The sequence below is a fragment of the Pan paniscus genome, chromosome 2, assembly GCF_029289425.2.
Source record: "Pan paniscus chromosome 2, NHGRI_mPanPan1-v2.0_pri, whole genome shotgun sequence".
NCBI lineage: Eukaryota > Metazoa > Chordata > Mammalia > Primates > Hominidae > Pan > Pan paniscus.
The window spans coordinates 112,673,377-112,695,191 of NC_085926.1; the positions used below are offsets into that span (position 1 = coordinate 112,673,377).

Genomic DNA, 21,815 nt, shown 5'->3' on the forward strand with positions numbered 1-21,815 from the left:
TAAGAACTATTTATCTGAATAGTTTTTAACATTAACATGTAAAAAATATCCTGATGGATCTGAAATAATGATGTACTAAATAATACAATGTCTGGGGTTTGCTTCAACATAACATGGCGATATAGTGAGAAAATAACAGGCCATCAGTTAGTCATTGTGCAAGCTGGTGATGAGTACACGGGAGTTCATTATAGTAATTTGTCTATATTCACGAATTTAAGATTTTTTATCATAAAAAATTTAAAAACATATACTGATTTGAACTTTCATTCATTTATTATTTGTTGACTGATTCATTTACTGTTTATGCAAGGTATTATTGAGATATAAATAACAATAATAATGCTCTTGTTGGGCATTTAGGTTAAATGAGCTATTCCTCTGCAGGAATATTATATATTTATTTTAAATGTTTATAAGGTCTATGTAATTACATATTTCTTAGGTTAAATTTTGAAAGCAGGACACAAAATTATATAGAAAGTATGATAACATCATGTTTTAAAAATATATCCTCGGGGAAAATGAGAGTAAGGAAATATATCAAATGGTTATTAATGATTGGATTTAAATTATAGAAATAATTACTTTAATTTTTCTTCATTTTACTCCTATGTGTTTTTCTAAATTATTTTTAATGAGCATGTATCATTTTAAAATGAAAATAAATATTTATTCATTAGTGGAAAAGATATGTTCTCCTTCCCCAAGGAGCTTTTCATTTACTGAAACAGAGAAACTGCAAACACACAGCATTGCCCAGATAGTTTAAATCTCCATACCTAGAAGGGAGATACACCCACAGGAAAAGAAACGTCAATACAGATTTTATCTGATCATAGAAACATAAAGAGCTTTCTCTGTGTTGGATAGCAATAGGGAAGAAACTGGCTTGTTTGCAAGCCAGCAAAAGCGTGAAATTCAGTCCTTTTTGTGATGAGATCATTTTGTGATAAATGCAAAAGGAGTGACAAATTAAAGTCACCAAATAAGCCTTTCCCTTGAGCTCCTGAGGCTTACTAACATGAGTTTCTTTTGGTGTAGCATAGCAAGTAAAGCATGGGAGTTGGGAGGGAGGCGGAGCTACAATCCCGAAGGCTCCTGGCCTTCACTGGTGAGATGGATATGCTCAGAGAGACAGAGATAGATGTGCAACAGAATCAGAAACAACAACACAGTGACAACTATGGATTATGCACAATGGATATGGAAAGTCTCTGTTAGAAAACTATCTTTATCACCCCAAGAGATTATTTCCCTCAGTTTATGCACGTTCATATAAAGTGAAGTCAAGAGTGTAACTTTTAAAGGTTTGGATGAATATGATGTTCATGACTAAACAGGCCTAGATGGAGCCAGGCAGAACACAGTTAGATGCCAGGGAAGTCACCCTTTTCCTCCTCCTCCCTCTCCAGTATAGTTGCCAGTGCATTTCAGTGCAGGTCAGCCTCTAGCAAAGTCAGCTGTTTCAAGCTCTGATTGGATAATACTTTATTTATACACCCCCAGTCTTGACCTGCACTCTTCTCCCAGTCATGGAAATATCAAGAATTCTAGAAGGCCACAATACCAATCTTTCTGAAACTTTACAAACTTTACAAATTTTCACTACAAGACACCTAGAAAAATCTTCAAGCCTATGCTTACCTGTAGCCCTGGTCTTGGTCCTCTTACTTAACTGGTAAAAGAGGATAGCCTTATTTATGTCTTTGAGGGTATTTTCCTTTTTTGCTTGTTGGTAAGTACAAGAGCAACCATGTCTAATTTTAAGATTGATCCAAATGAAGCAAATGCATTTCAAATTTACAGAATACCATAGAATACTAATGGGTAGTTCAAAGTATCACTAAATGTGTTTGGAGGGTTTTGAGTTTTTTCAAAACATACAATGTTCCACACAGGAAACATCAGTGCCCAACTTCACCCTATCACTCTTTCTGTCCACTCAGGAGTCTCCTTTGGAAATATATCTCTCTGGAGGGTCTTCCAAACAAATCCTTTGAATACTTCCATCTTGTTTAGCAGAGTATTCTAACATATTTGTCAAAATCTGTGATAATAGGTTCTGGAGATCATGTTTCTTATTCTTCTAAATGCTGGTATTTCAAATGAACAAATAGGATATTAAAGATCTGTCCTTTACCAATGTCAAAATACGTTCTGTCAAAATTTAGTATTGCTAAAGTTTAGACCCAAAGACTCACCACAGCCTTTGGATCTCATATTTTCTGAGGTTCATGGAAAGATATTTGACTTCTTTGCACCTATTTTGGACTGCCATTTAGAGATAATGAGAGTTACTTACCAGACAGCAATGTCATGAGGAATATCCTGTTAGTAATGATGAAACATTCTGAAATAAAAAGAGTACAGGTAAGTGTTAGGTATTTATTTTAATAAATGTATGATAACATGGTAATCATAGAAAATAACCCATTTATTCCTCACTTTGGGATACTGACTAAGTGGTAGTATATAAAAAGTAAAGGATGTTTCCCTTTGGGAATGGAAATAGAATTGTGCACTAAGAAAGTATCTTTTGTAACTGCCTGCATGTTTAACTTTAAGGTCTCTAACCAGTTGCAACCAGTTATGAATGACTTGCTGCCCATTTCTGCAATTCACTGTAACTTGTGTTGAGAAGGTTATGTTTTATGGTTAATTATCCATGGTCTGTTTAAAAAAATAAATCAAACCACTGTAAACCACTAGGATTTGCAGCTCCATTTGAGCTTCACTGTAGTTTTGATCAAACATTTTGTACATAAAAACAAACTGGTTTCTCTTTGTTTTTAGTTGTTTGTTATTTGTGTTATAAATATTGTGGCAATGGTGGGAGAATAAGCTATGGATTATTTACCCTCGGTTTCATGAGTTGTGAGTTATTGGCCTTATCCTCCTTTATAAGTATAAATAAATGTATAATATTATATTCCAAGTCTTGTAAGACAAATGGAACGAGTGAACTGAAAACTTTTAGACCCAAAATCTTTTATGCGAAGTCATAGAACAACAAAACAAAACCCAAATTAACATTTAAAAAGCTTCTACTGTGGAGCAACAAAGTCTTTAAATATTATATAATCTGCATTTAAAAAACTGCTCATCTAACAGGCAGCAGTCTATCATTCTACAAGCTTTTCAATGCCTTTAACATTTAGAAGCTACAGGTGGTTTTCCCACAGATCACTCAGCACCCCCAATATCACTACCACAATGAAAGCCTTGAAAATGGCCAGCATGATTACTTTAAGCCAAAATGGATTTAGAAAAATCAGGAATTCGTGTAGCTAAAAGTAATGAAACACTGTATAAAAGAAGAACCCTATAGAATTTTTTTATAGTTACCATCCTAGGACTTATATAAACAAAAGAAGTCCAAAAACAATTGTCCAGAGAAAATGAGAAAAGCCAAGATTCAAAGGACCCTGTGGCAGAGTGCATGAGGAGCATACTCGATAGCTAGAATCATAAGTATCTAACACATTTGCATATGAAACTTAATGAGGATCACCAAAGTAGCTTGCCAAAAATTATGTTTGTTAAATCAGCCAACAGTCTATGTAGCACCGATCCCTAAAAAGAACCTCTAGGAAAGATGTAAAATTGTCTTCTGAAATTTGCTTCTTTTATAAAGGCAGAAAGGATAAAAAGGCCTTTCTCATAAAATGAAGTGATCGGTCCACTACTACAGTCTGAAGAGTTCTGTATCAGATTTCTTCTTACCCTTTATTACTTGCATGGCTTACTGCTTACCTGCATCAGCAGTCTGCAGGGTTGGCCATAGCAGGTCCCTTACGAGTTCACTGAAACACGGAAAATATTTATGATGGTACTATTATGTGCCAGACACAACTGGATGGATTCTGCTTGAAAAGGTAAGTCAGTAACTGAGGTTCTTGTTGCCACATTAAAAGAAAAAATCTATCCCTACTTCCAACAGCAATAAGAAGAGAAGCTAGGGTGAAAGAGTTGTCAAAGACTTATGAAAAATTCGAAACTGTTTAAAATTCTCCCTAGCTTCTTTTCTTGCATGTCCAAGTAACAGAAAGCTTAGGCCTGCCACCTGTCTTAAGCCTGGATCCCATATTAAAAAAATTAAAAAAACAGAAAAATGAGAAACAGCTAATGTGTTCCCAAGGCCTTGGTTACAACAGAAAATGAGAGCCGAGAAGTCTACATTGGCACACATTGAGATTTGAAAGGTCAGTCCTGCCCTAGTATGGTTCAGAGACCGTGAAAACCCACCAAGATGAAAATGGAAGCTATTCTGACAACAAGAGGCAGGGAAAAAGTTCGAAGACTTTTCCTCTGCTTCTTTTATAACGAGATACTTTCAACTATTTTTGACAATCAATAAAATGCAAATCTCCCTCACTTTTGTGTTCTAAGTTTTTTTTTTTTTTTAAATTTAAGCAACCCATTTGAAAATTAGGGTACTCAGAATAACTTCTTGTATACAGAACTACACATTTAAAAAGCTTTGTGCAGATGGTTAATCATATTAAAATTACATCATAAACAATGCACTTTACATGGTGCAAATGTTTTATGTTTTTTTCTTTTGACAATCAGGCACCTACATGCAAAACTGCATATTGGAATCCAAACTCAACTATAATACATGTAGAGGAACCCTTAGAAAAATGCATGTGGGAATATGATATCCCAGTTAGAGACTAGAATATTCTGACCAATTTTCATTATTTCTCTGTAATAAATTTATCTGAGCTATAGATCCTGTTAAGAAAATAAAGCTAAATGGAAAAGTATTGATAAAATACATTAAATATATATATACTAGCTTAGTCATTATTCATATTAAGATCAGAAAAGATTTCCGCAAGTCATCACAAATACAGAGATGGGATAATACCAATAATCTCGATCACCCAGTTGTTAAAACAGAGAACCACACATTTGGGCAATAATAGTTTTGATTTTTATCTTGTGCACCAGATTTTTCCATACAAAGGAATTCTAAATTGCAATAGTTAACACATAAGACAGTGTTAAACAAATTCGTAACTTTAGTAAAATTAAATGAACCAATTTCTTATGGCTTTAATATCCAGAAGTAAAGTATGATCTTAAAGAATGATGCTGATCTGAGATACAAGGAGATCAAGCGCTTCAGTAGTTCCTCCTCACACACTAATGATCGCATCCATCCTCTCTTCCACCCACCTCCCACCTTTTCTGGTTGTATTAAAAACAATCAAAACTACCACCACTGCTGCTACCCTTCACACATCTGAACTTAATTTCTTCTAAGCGATGCCTAACAGTGCCTAGGGCTGTGCTATCACTTTATATCCATTTTATGACCGCTTGAGAGGCAGAAACTAAAAAGGAAGACCAAAACAAAACAAAAAATCCCTCCAACCTCCCTTATCAGACAAATGCCTGGTTCCCAGAGGACACCAGTCAGTTAAGCGAAACCAAATATTACAACAGGGAATAAGGACTGATAAATTGCATACAAATCTCACTGTGCTCCCACTTAAGGTGGAAAGGGAGTTACTCCAACGAAAGAAAAGGGGGAGGGGGTTGTGGGAAGGAGCGAAGGGCTACAGAAAGAGCGAGAGAAAAAGAGAGAGAGAAAGAGAGAGATTTATTGTACATTTGAGACATTAAGAAGGCAGTACAGTGAAACCAAAGGTGTTCCAGGGAGAAATGTGACAGAAAGTTCTAAATCAGAATTACAGAAACTATTCCTTCTTAAATAAAACTGTTGTTTAGATGATGCATTCTATAGGAAGTCTGAATTAACTGTCTCTGTTGTAGCATCTAGATGTTTTCTCTTTCATTAAGACTTTGGAGTTTGAATGTACTTTGTTAAAAAAAAAAAGAAGAAGAAAGTGAAAAAAAGAAAAAAAAAAGCATTAGAGCTTTATATAGCTCCCAAAGTAAAAAGCAAGAGAAAGATGGGTTTATATAACTGGCTTTTTTACATAAATATTACATCAGGATACATTTCAAGTGAAAACACACAAACACACACACACCCGTCTTCCTTATACTCTTTCTATTTTAAAATTCATTTCATACTTTAAATGTTGTTGGTTTTTCACAAAATAAGTAAAAACGAAGTCAAAACATCTCAAAATAAGTTGCCTTATATTACCTGGAAAATTAACCCATCATACAGGTCACGATGTCTCATTTAAAGCCAGTTAAGGTGCTGACAATTATGGGACATTTTGCTGCAGCCTAGGGCAACTAGAAAGGGCCATGGATGTTAACTAACTCCCTTTTAAACAGTCTGAGAAAAGGGAAAAAAAACTGTAAGTTTCCCCATCTGTTATTTCCTTTTTTTTTTCTTTTTGGCTGTGGAAAAGTAAAATTATGCAAGAGCTTTTGAATGTAAAGGCTGTGTGTGCTTTTTCCCTTTTTGTCTCTGTGTACCGGTTAAGTGATGTTGCGTAACTGAGTACAGAGTAGGCGGTTAGCGTTTACTATTGATTTACACTATGCCATCTAATGAATTCAGAACACTAAAAAGAAAGGAGCAGGAGAGGGAGGGAGGAAAAAGAGAAAGGGAGAAATAGGGAGAGGAAAAAATAGGAATGAAGGAGAGGAAGAAAGAGCTTATTCAGAGAAACAGTTCTAATGACTGGAATAGGTTCATTTTTATTCCTATAGCTCTGACTTTTGATTATTGTTCAGCTCTCACAAAAAAATGGTCTTGAGCTGGTGACCCCAATATTCCAATCCTATTTCTAATAAAGATTACTGGCAGGTGAATGTCTGAAAGTTCTAATGTGTCAAATTACTTGAAACCAATTTCACTATACTGTCAGACTCCTCCATATGCATCTATTTATGATTCTCTCTATGCATTTGTGAATCTGTATCTGTGATCACCATGGCTTTGGTCCTACTGGCTTACCCAATCAAAAATATTATTTGAAATATATCACGGGAATGTCATCAGGGTAAAGAGAAATACATTCTATTTTACCCATCTCCTTTAAAAATACATAAAGAACACACTTAGAACTTTAAATATATCACTATTTTACTTTGAAAACAGACATGCTACAAATTGTTTGGCTGAACAAAATAGCCCAATATAGGATAATAAAAGAGAAATAGGCAAAATGAGGAAGAACGCTAAATTGAGGAACAATATTCATAAAGAAATTTAAATAATTTCTTATGTCTATGGAGAGCCTTTAACTTTTGTTTGGGTGGAATGCCTGTAGCATTCTCAGTCTTTGAATGCTGCTCAGTGCTTCCCATGCCATATAATGAATTCCCAAAGCTTGGACCAGAAAGAAAGGGTGAAGTTGTTTCTGCTGCTAGGTACAGGTCCTTCCTGTACCTGAGTGCCCTCCTATGGCTGAGAACAACCACTAAGGTGAGAAAGAGAAAGAGAAGTTCTCTTTAGTAATCAGCTGAAAAGCTGGGCAGGGAACTTGATTTCTCCCTCAATGTGTGTTTGCAAATGATGACTGGGAAAAATCACAGGAGGTTATCCAAAGGAAAGAACAAGAGTTGGGGTTTCTAGTCATCCAGTTGTCTTCTCTTTTCAGCCATCTGAGCTTAGAAAATATTAAACAGATGCGTACTCTGTCCACTTGTCAAAGATGCTTTAATGACCCATGGTGGTATGCACACAGTTGTATACCTAGCACTTGCCATGGTGCTTGGCACATTTTCTATACTCAGCAAATATTTATTGAAACTGAAAAATGATGATGGGAGAAATATCTCTGTAGAAAGAGTGCACTAGAAAGGCCTGAGAAAATATATTCCGATGTTTTACAAGAAATCTTAGGCTATATTCCTCTATCATTAATCTGCACACAAAATAATACTGTAAGAGAAATATCAGGCAGTTATTTAGGGGTCAGTTGACTTCAGTTCCATTTTATTAGGAAAAAGCTTAACAAAAATTATAATACTGATAACATCAGCAAAGTTTTGTGTTCATTTCCACCAGCCCTTTTGGGCTTTCATTTCAGTCTTGGGCACAGAAAAGTCTATTTTAATTTCCATGGACACATTCTAAAGAAAAAGTCATGGGATATCAACGTAATTCATCTTTTAAAAAATACTGAGACAAATGTAGCCATTTAGTAATGGAAGAGAATATGGCTTTTTGTTGAAGGGCAAGGCAGGTTGAGTTTTGATTAGGTTACACAAATTTAAATTACTAGAAGGACAACCAAGAATGTACTGATTTCCATTTTCTTGGTTAAACAGTTTTTTTTTGGAAAAAAAAAAATTCCGGTTTAGAAAGTCAGAAATGCCATCTTTCAGTTAATTGGAGAATAAGACCTTTAGAAAAAGAATTGCAACTACAATTTCTCAAAAATTCCAGCGAAGATTCAACTTAAAGCATGTTTAGCAATAGTAGCCATATTCTTTTAAAAAATGGGGCTACCATCTTGTTAATTCTGTAGGACTGAGCATGTAGATATTAGTCAATACCTTCAAAAAGTTTTTTTTTTCTCTCTCTAACTTTGGTCATCTATTTAATGTAATCGGATTCAGCAACTTCCTTCAATAAGCATTCTGGCAATATGTCAACAAGATCATTCCATGTGCTCTTTCATTTCATGATTCTTAAAAGTGGATGAGAACTTACCTGTTCTTCTTCATTTTATATATGAAGATTCTGAGACTCAGAATTAATTTTCTCAAAAGCATATATTTTGAGGCAGAGCTGGGACTAGTATCTAAAGCTCACAGTTCATTTTTTTCACAGCACAGACTAAATCAAAGTTGTATAAATTCAATCTTATTTTAAATGCCATAGGGGAAGATTTCAAAGGATTCTTTTATAAGACAAGGAATTCTTACATTATGTAAAATGTTCACCTCAAAGCTATCTTATACTTTTTTTTATCTTAAATGTGAGCCTACCGTTCAAATTGTTGCTTCTCCTTTTCCTTGTCTTAATTTTTGACTCTTTAGAGTCTTTGCCTCCTGTCCTCTCACTTCTACTCTGTGTCTAGTTCATATATGGCCCTTCCTGACTTCATATTCTTCCTTCTCTCTCTCTTTTCATCTTTTTATCAAACTTTTATTTATTCTTGTTCCTCACAGAAATAATTTCCTTGTTAATGTGATATCCTCAGAAACTACAAAGGAAGAAAAAGTGTAAATTTAGTATTATTATAATAAATAGGCCTTTGGTTTATATTTAAAACAAAACTGCAATAAGATATTGACAAACAGAGTAAACTACAGCTATAGGCTTCCCTATAGAAAGTTACAGCTGTCTAGACCTCCATATTATCAATATGAAAACTGGGGGCTAGCATTTCAAAGTATCTCATCAAAGACAGAGAGCAAAGGCTCATGATCTCCAGACCACTCATTTTCCACTACATCAGGACACCTTTCGTTTCCCTTTTCTTTCTTTCCATTCTACATTATCGACATTTGAGACTGATTACGGCACAGCAGGAGGAGATCCAGAGAAATCTCCTTGGCTTAATGTGGTCAAACTCTCTCAATTCCAAAAAAAGTCAGAAAGACCTGCACACTAAAATTGTAGTTACACAGAAAAAGAACTCTGAGGAGGTTAAAAGAGTCCTCTGACATGAGAATAGTCTCTGGATAGCAGGGACATTGCTGCCAAAATCATTGTAATTAAGATTGGGTCATTGTTTCCATTATAAACCTTATGCTTATGGGGTTTGTAATTCAGTTAAAATGATCGGCTGTAGGCTGAAATGCAGCCCCAAGTATCTTAGAGTGGGAGGTGTTTCTCCCCTCCTATTTCTTAAAAAAGAAAACACACAGCAACTATTTAATAATTTCAATGAGAGTTGTATTCTGACCCTTCCCCTACAAAGGGTAGTTAATCAATGAGCTTAATCTAGAGTGAGCCAAGGTGAGCAACATCCACTGTGGAATGAAGCACATTAACCTGGCATATGAATGGGCAATAAAAGGATTTCCTATTATTTCATAAGGTTTAATGTACATCACTCCATTCCACTGTATTGATGTGAATAGGCTTTCAGCAACACCGTGTTGAAAAATCTCCCACTTCTGTTTGTTAACTCATTATTGTAGGAAACATTACAACTATAGGAGACAGGAATTTCTGATGGTTTCCTTAGATTTCTTTCCTCATAAGCTCATTCCCAGGGTCAGTATTAGATAATCAATAATTTCTAAAATTTCTTGCTCCTATTTCTTTAGCATTGTCTACAATATCTGATACCTATAGTGTAATGCTATGTGCCACCATGATGTGGAGGGATTGGGGAGGAAATCATAGCTATATATTAAAATTAACAGGCCAGAGGAAACTGGTATTTACTGAGTACATACTACATGACATATATTCCATTAATATTATTTCATTTAATACAAACCTGCAGTGAAGTAGCTGTGGCCCATGTTTTATAGATTAGCAACATAGTTAAAGAGCTGTTAGCTAACCTGCGTAAGGAAACAGAGCTAATTTAAAAAGTTGCGAAGTGAGGTTTGAATCAAGATCTGTTTGACTCCCAGGCCCATATGTACTGCAATGCAATGCAACACCAGGAACAGAATATGAAACCATCTAACTGAAAAAAAAAAGTCTCCATGCCAATGATGAGAGCTACCTCATGCTCCAAGTAGGAGGTAGAAAGGGTAAATGACTCCTAAAAAGAGATTCTTGCTTTGCTCTTGGCTCTGATAAATCCCTGTTTATTCATATGCAAATATCCAAATGCATATTTGGAAAATGTTTTGTCTTAGATAAGAAAATGCACAATCTCCTAGAAACCTTTAAATGAGACCAGACATTTGAATGTTTACAAAAATTCCTTTGAAGATTTATATTAGGAGAAAGTTTTAAAACATAATGCATAAAAAAAAATCAGATGATTGGCTAGGCATGGTGACTATAGTCACCATGGGAGTCGCTTTGGGAGGCTGAGGTGGGTGCATGGCTTGAGCCCAGGAGTTCGAGACCAGCCTAGACAACATGATGGAACCCCATCTCTACAAAACACAGTGAAAAAAAAATTAGCAGGCATGGTGGCACGTGCCTATAGTCCCAGCTACTCTGGAGGCTGAGGCTGAGGCTGAGGATTGATTGAGCCCAGGAGACCGAGGCTGCAGTGAGCCATGATCGTGCTACTGCACTCCAGTCTGAGCGAGAGAACGAGACCCTGTCTCAAACCCTCCACCCCCAAAAATCAGATGATTAGTACAACATTAACATTTCAATCTGGATGTGTGTGTTTGTGTGTGTGTGTCTATGTGCATATAAACCTATAAATATACACATACACAGATGAATTTTTTTGTCTTTGTCAAAATTTCTGGTAATTATTATAAAGTATTTGACAAAAGCTAAACAGTAAATATGTTACACCAGGAGAAAAGGAAACAAAGAACAAGAAAAGAGGAGTATGTGTATGTACATACTTCCCTCAGAAATCTAATCCTAAAACATTTTTTAAGCTAAATGGGACATAGTGCTTTAGTCTAAATTGTGTGTGTGTGTGTGTGTGTGTGTGTGTGTGTGTGTGTGTAAAGATAAAGGACTTTTACTATGCTATTTTGGCAAGTGATTATTTTTCTAAAATCTTTGCTGAATCGTTTTATGTAGATATACTATAATACTCTTGAATACATAAATACTTGTTCAAGTTAACCTTAGAGCTCATCAGGTAAATAACAGAATTTAAAAAAGAATCTGTAGTCTGAAATACTGTAGAGTATGCCAACTTTACACATTACATTAAGTATTCGTTCAAAATAATTTACAAATTGAAAAGTATACTCCATTTTATTCAAACAATGCAATTTTTAAAATGAATCTTACACAAATTTGTGTGTGTTTGTGTTAGAGAGAGAGTGTGTGTGTGATCCTCAAGACCACTGAGTCATTCTTTAAAAATATTTTAAAATCATAATTTGGTGAAGAACTTAACAACAAAGTAACTGAAGCCAGATTTGAGAGAAGAAGAATGAACAGTTCTTCAGGAAGCACCAATTCATTCCTTAACATTCAATAAGTCTTTATTGCTTTGCCCTTCCCTCCTTTTTTTCCTCCAGTCTAAACTCTGATTTGGAGCAGAAGTTAGGAGGAACACGTATTCTGGTCCCTCTTCTCTCATCCCTGTAAGGAAAAGCAATGGTAGACTAATGACAGAAAAAGCAATTGCAACAACTTTGGCAGTTTTGTGGTACTGGGAAAAAGCAGGCTTTGTATTTGTACATTTCAAGGAATTTCTTCAAATTTTAGCTTCTTTGAATGTTCCTACAACAAGCTGAAGGGGAGATAAGATCTGCTAGGGAAATAGATGAGGTTTAGAGAGGGAAAATGGAGGGACTACTTTTTTTTTCTTCAAATAGCATTCAAACACATGAGCAAGATATAACTTGCAACATTAAAAAGTAAATTAGCTAGCTAAAAATAACTCACAATACCCTTCTCAGTAAAACAAAATAAAATAAAGCAAAAACTCACAACCAATTATTTTGACTGGTAAAAACAGACAGTGATATGAAAGTAACAGATGGAAGCCCAGTTTTACTCACACAACACACTCACTAAAGACAATTGCAAGCGTCCCCATGACAATAACTTAACAATGGTCACTTTAGCCTGAGATATCTCCTTTAGGTGAGTTTCCTTAAAGACTTCAGAGGGGCTTGTAGAAAATACTGTAGAACGAAACCAACTCATTTGTCTATATGTAGAAATAGGCAAGAGTTGCAAATCACAGCCTGTGGACGAAAGGGATCCAGGTGTCACATTTGCCAAATCTTTTTGCAAGACTGGAATAGATTTTCTTTTCTTATTTATTTTTTGTTGTATGGCAGTATTTTTAGGAGTGGTGACATTTCTGTACTTTTAAAAACACAACACTACACAGCACCTAAAAACTTTCCTAAATCAAATAATTAACAGTAATAAATCTTCCTGCTAATTTCTCCTCAAAGTTGAAAGAAAGGTTATTTTCTTACCTCACACTGTGCCTTCTGATATGACAGTGTCATTCAGTCAATAATTTCAATGTCAGTTACTGATTTCTAACTCTTTTATTACAAAGACTTCAAGCAATAATGAAATGGTGCTGATCTGCTTGCTTTCACTCCATATAACGTCTATATTTATATGCTTATGCTTCTATTTGGATCTATATTTATCTGCTTTATCTGCCTACAGTGCATCTGTTTCTCATACACACAGACATATATTTATATATATACACACATACTGTATATATATATAGGTTATATATAAACACACATACCCACAAAAATGTATGAATGTATGCTAGTGAGCTTACTTCAACAACCATGCAGGTGCATAAATATTCAGGCACATGACAAATATACAAAGAACATAAATGAACATGTAAACATAGTTACACAGGAAAAAGAATATCTTAACAACAGCCCTGTCTGCCATACTTGGCTGTTGGCCTTTGAGACTTATACACTGTTGAATGATATGTCATAGACTACTCTGAGAAGCAGAAAAATCTTCTGAAGGCAAAAGTATATAACTAAATCAAGATAATGCATTCTAACTCTCTCATTTTCGCAATGAGGAGTCTGAGATACTAAGGTGAACAGCAAAGATTTTACAGCTTTCTGGAGGCAGAGCTGGAAGTTTTACCCAAGTCTCTGCCTGCTAGACAAATGCTCTTTCTACTACTATGCTGAATTGAAAGGATGAAAACAATTTTTTCAAACCTAATATCATTATTTTCTAATTGCCACTCTTTCCCATTTTTCCCTTTTCTTGCTATGTGAAATGTAAACAAACAACATTCACTCAGGGTCAGGCACTGTTCTAAATATTCTATATGTACTATATCATTTAATCTGTAAAATATCTCTATATAGTAGGTATTATTATTCAAAATCTTAGTTTAGTGAATTAAATAACTCACTCAAAGCTACACAGCTATTAAGGAAAAGGGCTGAGCTCCCATAATACTCAAGACCCATGTTTTTCTCACTTAACTATGATGCCTTCCTTAATACATATTTGTATATAATACTAACCCTTCCCTCACCACCACAGCCTGATAGTCTTAGAAATCTAATATTTGATCTGTTTCAGAACACATAACAAGTTTAAAGGTTCTCTCAGCCTGAGGAAAAAAAATAAAGGGAAGTAGAGCAGGTATAAGTTACATCCCTAGTATGCAGCACATGCCCTACACTAGAGAACTGAAATATGCAAAATTCCCCCCCAAAATTACTCCAATGATAGTGTGATGTGATTTAAAGCCTTAATAACTTCCAGTCTATGAACATTTTATGTCTTTTGCAAAGGATTATGGCAAACTGATAATATAGAATCAGATTGGAAATAGGACCACAAGAAGGCAAAGGGAAAATAGCAAAAGGAAGAAAGACCCACACCCACTTCTTCTTCCTCTCTTGGCACAACACTTCCAAAAACAAACACCCATTAAAAACAACAAACCCAGTATCAAAATTTGGTATTTTTTTCCCCACTCAAGTGTTAGAGACAAATTCAGAAAAGAAACTAAGTCTACGTATGGTAGGTAGTTTTATACAAATCTCTTCAGATAGTAACCAGTTGTGAGCCATCCGAACACGGAGGAATTTTACACTTTGGCCAGCTAACCCAGAACCCAGCACTGGGAGATGTCATGTGGATTTGTGAAACTCCCTGGGGCATACTGCATCCATAAGCCAAAGAACAGAAATTATACTGATCCATACATGCAGTTCTTCATCTGTGACATATTGATAATTACTCTTCATTTGTGAATTAAATCCTAGTTATAAAAACAACTTTCAGACATTTGTCACAAATGGCACATTTTACTTAACTCTTTCATAACACCATCTAGCCACGGTCTATAGGAAATGGGAGCTACCATACTACCATATAGGTCATGATATTATAGGAAGAATATGATGTAGAGAAAGAGAGAGAGAGAGAGAGAGACAGACTTGAGTTTGAATCCCAGGTTTTCCATTTATTAACAATAAAGCTGTAGGCACATCACTTAAATGATTCTGAAACCTCATTTTCATCACCTGTGGAATAAAGAATAAAACCACCTATTTTGCAGGAACGTTGTGAAGATTAGAGACATCCCAGCACAAAGACCCCCTCATAAAAGGGGGCATTAAATATTAATTATTGTATATTTAAGAAGGCTATTTGTGTGTGACTTTCTCTTGTATTAATGATACATAAATCTGCTGGGAGTAACAGAAGATGTGAGGTACTTTTTATGCTTTTTTAATCAAAGACAAACTTTTTGGTGATCACATGTGTTCCATGTAAAAGTGGAAATAAAAGCATATCACAGTGTAACATTTTCAGTGGACGATTTTAAAGCACTTAATAACCCTTGACTTTTTGTGATTGCTGGCACTCTCATTTAACAGTTGGGCAAAATGGGGTTCAGAGATACATCCTCCAAATCAGTAATAATAATAAAGAAATCACCAGCAGGGGTTAGTAGAAAGTCTGTTTTTAACATCTAAATCCCACAGTGTCCAGCTAAGGAATAACTGCTGCAAGGTCACAGATACAAAAGGCCACACTTTCCCCAAAGCTCTTTGAGATTATTCACTGAGGCCAAAACATTAGGTAATGCTGTGTACATCTGCTGAGATAACAAGGGTGAGTCAGGGTTAGGTCACGGTTTCAGGTTAGAGGGGTGGGGTGAAGAGTGGCTTTCAGATCAAATGATGAGAGTAGTTTAATTTAAGCAAAGAACAAACCATACAGTCTTTTAAGTAAGAGGGGAAAAAAAGGGGGTGCAACTACGGCCAAGAGAAGGTGGGTGGGAATATAGACCCTGTGGGGGTCGAATGGGTAACTGTGGCTCAAAGAGGAAACCCACCCACATTCACACACACTGAAAAGCGAACAAAAAGCCCAGGGTGCAGCATAAATCCTGCTATCCCAATAACACACACAGATGTTCCACCATTGTTTTCTTTTATGCACATTTTAATTAAGAGATCAGAATCAAGCATTAAAATGTTATTAAATGGCTTGTTTACATTTTTGCTATATGTCATTTATAATGCATTTTCTAAATGTGTGTATATCTATTCGGAAGGACTATTTGGAATTTTTATATCAGTGCTACAATTGTCCCACTAACTCACAGTCATTTTTGCTAACCAAATATGTGTCAGAAATCCTTTTCAGTTTAAGCAACTGGACAGGAGCTCTCACTCTTTAATTCTCAGTCAAGCAATTCCCTACCCCCAATCACACCTCCTTTAAGCATGACAAAGTCCACCACAGTACTTCAAGAAAATAGGAAGGCCCAGGTACACTGGCAACCTTTCTGATTTTTCACAAGAGTCCCAGTTTCAAATATTCTCCCATTGTGCTCACAAGAAAATAGTCTTCATATACATGCCCGACCCTTTCCCTAGAACAGTTTTGAAAATGTCGGGAACTCAAAGCTACCACATGAAGGACCCTGACCTATGAATGTCCCCTGGAGGGGACACAGTGGAAGAAGTGGGAACTAGTAGATTTTTTTTTTTCCTCCCCACAATCCATCTTCTATTTGCAGTCTACAACTTATCCCTATTTGCCTGGGCAGGAATTTGAGTTCTCTATATTATTCTGGAGTTAAAACAGGTATGCCTTTCCCGTCTCTCAGATTCCACAGATATCATGACTGATGCACACAATCCACCTGCATATGTGGATCACAAGTATCCTGTAGTCTGCTGGCACCATATAACTTAATTACTTTTAACCACAGGGCATTGTCCTAGAAGCCCACTATTTATATTGTACCTTATCAACCATGGTACTTGGAATTGCAAAGTCTCAGAAAGCAGGAATCATATCTCCTCCATGTTCAGTTCAATGCCTAATGCATTGTGAGTGTTCAGTTAGGACAAGTAAGAGAGGTAAGGTTTTTTCTTTCTTTTTGTTATTTGTTTGTTATCCAGGATAAGCAGAATGCTTGTACAGAACATGCATAAAAAAGAAACGCAATCAAATCTCACTGTCAATTTATATTCTGTAAACTGTCTCATTTGCAGCATAAATGACTACAAAAATGTTTTGGTTACTCTAAGTGTTAACCTTAAGGTAAGAGTTAAATTAAGTCTGCTATAACTGGTGGACCAGAAAGGACTCAGAGAAAAGCAACAGCATGGCTTTGAATCAAATCACTTTTGGAAGAAAACTTTAAGATGTTACCACCGAAAAAATAAAACTGGCAAAATGCTCTGGAGGGCATCTTAGCAATATGCATCAAAAATTTAAAAAATATATGAAGACTGTTGACCCATAAATCTCACCTCTAGGAATGTATCTAAAGGAATTACTCAAAGATCTACACAAAGATTTAGAAGCAAGAATGTTTACCATGGCATTATTTATAATTGTGAAAGACTGGTAACCTTGTCTGACAATAGAGAGTTGATTAAATAAATGACAGTACATTCCTAGACTTAAATACTATGCAGTTTAAGAAATCATATTTTAGATACCACTTAATTACATGAAGAAATGTTTTTGGAATACTGTTAAGTGAAAAGGCATATAACCAACAATGTATGTACAGGAAAATATATTGTTTAAGTAAATATTGCTAAGTTAAATATTGTTAACTTAAATATTGTTTAAGAAGTGATAGTTGTGTACACACAAAGTGCAAAAAGACCAGAAAACACTAGAAGTGCTTGTTTCTGGGTAGAGAAATTATAAATAATTTTTGTTTATTTGAACTTTTCCATAATAAAAGCACATTTATTTCATAGTAAAATATTACTTAAAATATTCATCTATACCAACCTTCCTTCTCTAAAGGCCTAAAAGTGACCCTCTGTAGGCACTCTTTTGTCTCTAGAAGTCTTCCTTCTCCTGTTTTTATAGATGTATGTGTTGCATTCTAAAATCTTAAGTATTTGGGACTATGTAGTTATAAAAGATACCCTACCAATTAAACGAATAAAAAATCTTATTAAATCTGTGGTTTTAATCTTAGGTTCCTCCTTAGAAAAAATACCAATTTCTCTTTAAGTCCTATATTTTGCTTTCAATTCAGCCTCCATAGTATTAATTAGTTATATTATTTAGGCCTGCAGCATAACAGTTTCATAGTTCTTCTCATTCTCACAGTTCTTTGTAAGAGACACCACCCCTCTCATGGTTCTTACTCACCCCTACACCCACACTTGACCATAGGTAATTGTGCAAGAGACCACAAATAGAAAGAAAATGAAGGAAGCCTTAAAAGGCCAAGGTAGTTCCAAGTTATAAAACAGAGAAAGGCTGAAAATTTAGGCAGAGATGTGGAGAAAATCCGAGCCATGACACTTACGAATGAACTGGAGTAAAGATCCATGAGCACCTGGTGCAGGGAGAGACAACTCTACCTATCAATCCAGTACATGCTACTCACACAGGACTATTAATTCTAGTAAATAACCACAGCTTTAGGAGGGGCAAATGTTCTGGAATAGGCTCCCTGTTGAAAATACAAGTGCTAGGGCCTTTCCATAACCTATAATCAGGACTTCCAGAAGTAATATCCAGGCATCTTCATTGAAAGCTCCAAATGTGATTCTGAATTATACTAGAGGTGAGAACCAATGGGCTACTGGGGAAGTTCAAATCCCTTAGCTCTAGCCAACTTTTATAAATTCATCTCCCTTAACTTCACAAACATATACACTCTGCTGATGCTAGACCGGTGTCCTTGTTCTCCATCCTTGCTCCGTCATAAAGAGAAAGCTAGTTTATGTCTTTGTACAATCTACTTATGACTTTATATCTTGAATGCCCTGACTGCTCCTTACTACCTGTTTAAATCTTCACTAATTCCAACAATGGGTTAGAGTTTCACCTCCCTACGAATTCACACTGATTTTTCCTACACATTAAACTACAGAATCTGTGTCTTCCCCTATTTCTACTCTTACATCATTATGAAACAATAATTTGTTTGTCTTACAACTCAATATGATCATAAACCATATGTGCCCTTAGAAAGTGTTCACATGGTTTTGTTGGTACCTCTTTGCAATGTATATCAGGGAATTTTAAAAAATAGCAGACTGAATTGAGAGCAGTACTTGCATGTTCATCATCAAATAATATGGGACATGTATATTTACCTCCAAACATTCTCAGAGTTCATTCTTCGTACCCTGTAGGCTTATGCTGTAAAGAAAATACATATGCAGAAATAAAAACAGAGTTTGAATCTCCAGTCCTAATCCTTCCTCTGAACTCCTGTCTCATGTATCCAACTGCCTACTACATCTCTTTATTTGGAAAAGAATTTCAAATTCAACATTCTCCAATACTAACTCATAATCATCTCTTTCCCAAATCTGCTCATTTCTCCATATCCCCTATAGCTCCCAACTCCATGGGATATTGCCATTTATCCAGTGGCTGAGGTGAAATGCCTGAAATTCATCACACCTGATGTCTCTCTCATGTAAAACCACATTGAGACCCTCAGCAACTTTTGTCAGCCCTACCTTCAAGTTATGCAGAGTTGAACCACTTTTCATCCCCTCCCCACTGCCATTGCCCTTTGCATAACTGGGCTACTACGATAACTACTACATGCTCTTCCTGTATCACCCTGACCCTGTAGACTGTTCTCCACAGTGTAGCCCTGGAACTCTTTTAATATGTAAATGAGATCATACATGCTTAAAAAAATCCTCTATAGCTTTCTGTCAGTCTTTACCATGGCCTATGTGAGCTGGTCCCTACTTATCTACATGATCATTCTTACTTTGGTCCACTTGAGCCACACATTTCTTCTTGCTCTTCCTGGAAAATTTCAAGTTGTTCCTACTCCAAAGTCTTTACAATATCCATCCCCTTTCCCTAAAATGTTCTTCCTGCTGGTCACCACATGCTTAGGTTCTTCTAATAATTTAAATATTTGCTCAAATATCTTCCACTCGGTGAGACCTTTCCTACTTACCCTATTTCAAATAGCACTTTCTAAATTATATATCCCTATTTTCTACCTCCTTATTATGCATTATTTTCTTCCTAGATCTGATCATTATTTAAAATGATTTTTTTTGTTTACATAATTATTGGCTGTCTCTCCTTCCACTATAAAATAAGTTTCATAGGAAACTTTGTTTAATTTCTCACTATATTCCCAGTAATTAGAACAATGTCTGAAACATTATAGGTACTTGATAGCTATTAAATGACTGAATGAATAAGTAGATGAATAAAGTGTTCCAGTACTTATAAATCTCATCCCAGTCACATAAACTTTAAATAGAAAATCTTTATTCTGCATGGTGCAGCGGCTTCTCTGGATTGTCCCAGAGGCCTCTATTCTTTCCATCTGACTGCACAGGCCAGTCTGGGAAACCACCTACATGCAATAGCTCACATCTCTTATAATAAACTTCTTGGGAGGAGTAAGTCAAATTAGATAGTTAACTAAAAATAGTATCTCTGAGTTTATAAAGGAGACGTTTTCCCAGCCCAACTGGTCCTGGTAAGTTAGACTGGCATCAAATGCTGACATGGCAATCTTGTGCTTGATGAACCCTCAATCTGGAGAGGAGTGAGCTATACTTTTATACTATTTATTTTGTGAAAGTTCCAAGTATAGTTCATCTTTGTATCCACAATGTCAAGAACATTGCTGAGTAGAGAGTAGAGCTTCAATAAATGTTTATTAAACAGATGAACAAACTAATCCACGAAGCAAACAACATTCTAAGTGCTATTCTTCTATGTCTAAGCTTTGACGATGTGCTATATAAAATTCATTCTTGCAATTTTCCTTCATAGATTAGACTGAAAAACTCATCGTGAAGGACCATGTCTTATCCATCTTGTATCCCAAGTTCTTAGTACAGTGCTGGATGTAAAAGGAAGAAAAACTCCAAAGCAAAGGATAGAGAAGTTAGAAGTCCTGGCAGCAATCAGTGAGTATTAAAGAATGCCAGTATGACGTGATTATCAGATGTTAGGTGATGAAAATCATGCCAGCTAACATATGGATTTCTACCCTGTTTCTGTGTAAGACTTGAGCTCTAAAATTAGTTCCTGAACACAGGGGATCAGAGTTGAAGGTGATTATTTACTATGAAACTGCTATTTTCCACAGTATACATGATCAAAGTGCTAGAAACTTAATGCATGAAAATCTACGCTTCTTTACTCAACCTCTCTTACAGTTATATAAAATTCTTTAGAAAATTAATGTTATAAAAAAGAGTTCAGGCCGGGCGCAGTGGCTCACACCTGTAATCCCAGCACTTTGGGAGGCTGAGGCGGGCTGATCACCTGAGGTCGGGAGTTCGAGACCAGTCTGACCAACACAGAGAAACCTCATCTCTACTAAAAATTAAAAAAAATTAGCCGGGTGTGGCGGCACATGCCTGTAATCCCAGCTACTCGGGAAGCTGAGGCAGGAGAATCCCTTGAACCCGGGAGGCGGAGGTTGTGGTGAGCCGAGATCGTGCCATTGCACTCCAGCCTGAGCAACAAGAGTGAAACTCCATCTCGAAAAAAAAAAAAAAAAAGTTCAGTTTGTTCACTAAAGGGCTCAATTTGTTCACTACATAAAAGGATATAGCAGTTTGTTCACGAAATCAAAGCCTTTTCAAATATAATAAGCAATAGAAGAGGTGACAAAATATATAATGTAACTATTAAATCAATATGCCTTACAAGTATCCATCATGGTTATAGTACTAATTGCCTTGGTTTGTCCAAGACTGAGGAGGGATGTGAGCTTTTCCGTGTTCAAACAGAGAAAGCTCTAGGCTAGTCAGGACAAGTTGGTCACCCTAATAATGGTATAACCTGCTAAGCTGATTATCAGCTATTCTGATGTATTTATATGTAGGATCTATAGGTACATGTAGAA

The 21,815-nt window shown here is 35.8% G+C and overlaps 1 protein-coding gene across 43 annotated transcripts in view; it reads right to left on the reverse strand.

Annotated features, from left to right (window-relative positions):
- Window positions 1–21,815, reverse strand: part of ZBTB20 (zinc finger and BTB domain containing 20) — an 830,234-nt gene that overhangs the window by 374,219 nt on the left and 434,200 nt on the right. For 36 of the 43 annotated variants that reach the window (XM_055110295.2, XM_063602515.1, XM_055110294.2 and 33 more), the window contains one exon: window positions 2,306–2,353. The exons of 1 other annotated variant lie outside the window; for it this stretch is intronic. The gene's annotated coding sequence lies outside the window, so the exon portion shown is untranslated. Of the gene's footprint in view, window positions 1–2,305; window positions 2,354–19,065; window positions 19,112–21,815 lie in introns of all 43 variants that reach the window. 6 more of the 43 variants (XM_055110297.2, XM_055110296.2, XM_063602526.1 and 3 more) reach the window with 1 other exon arrangement.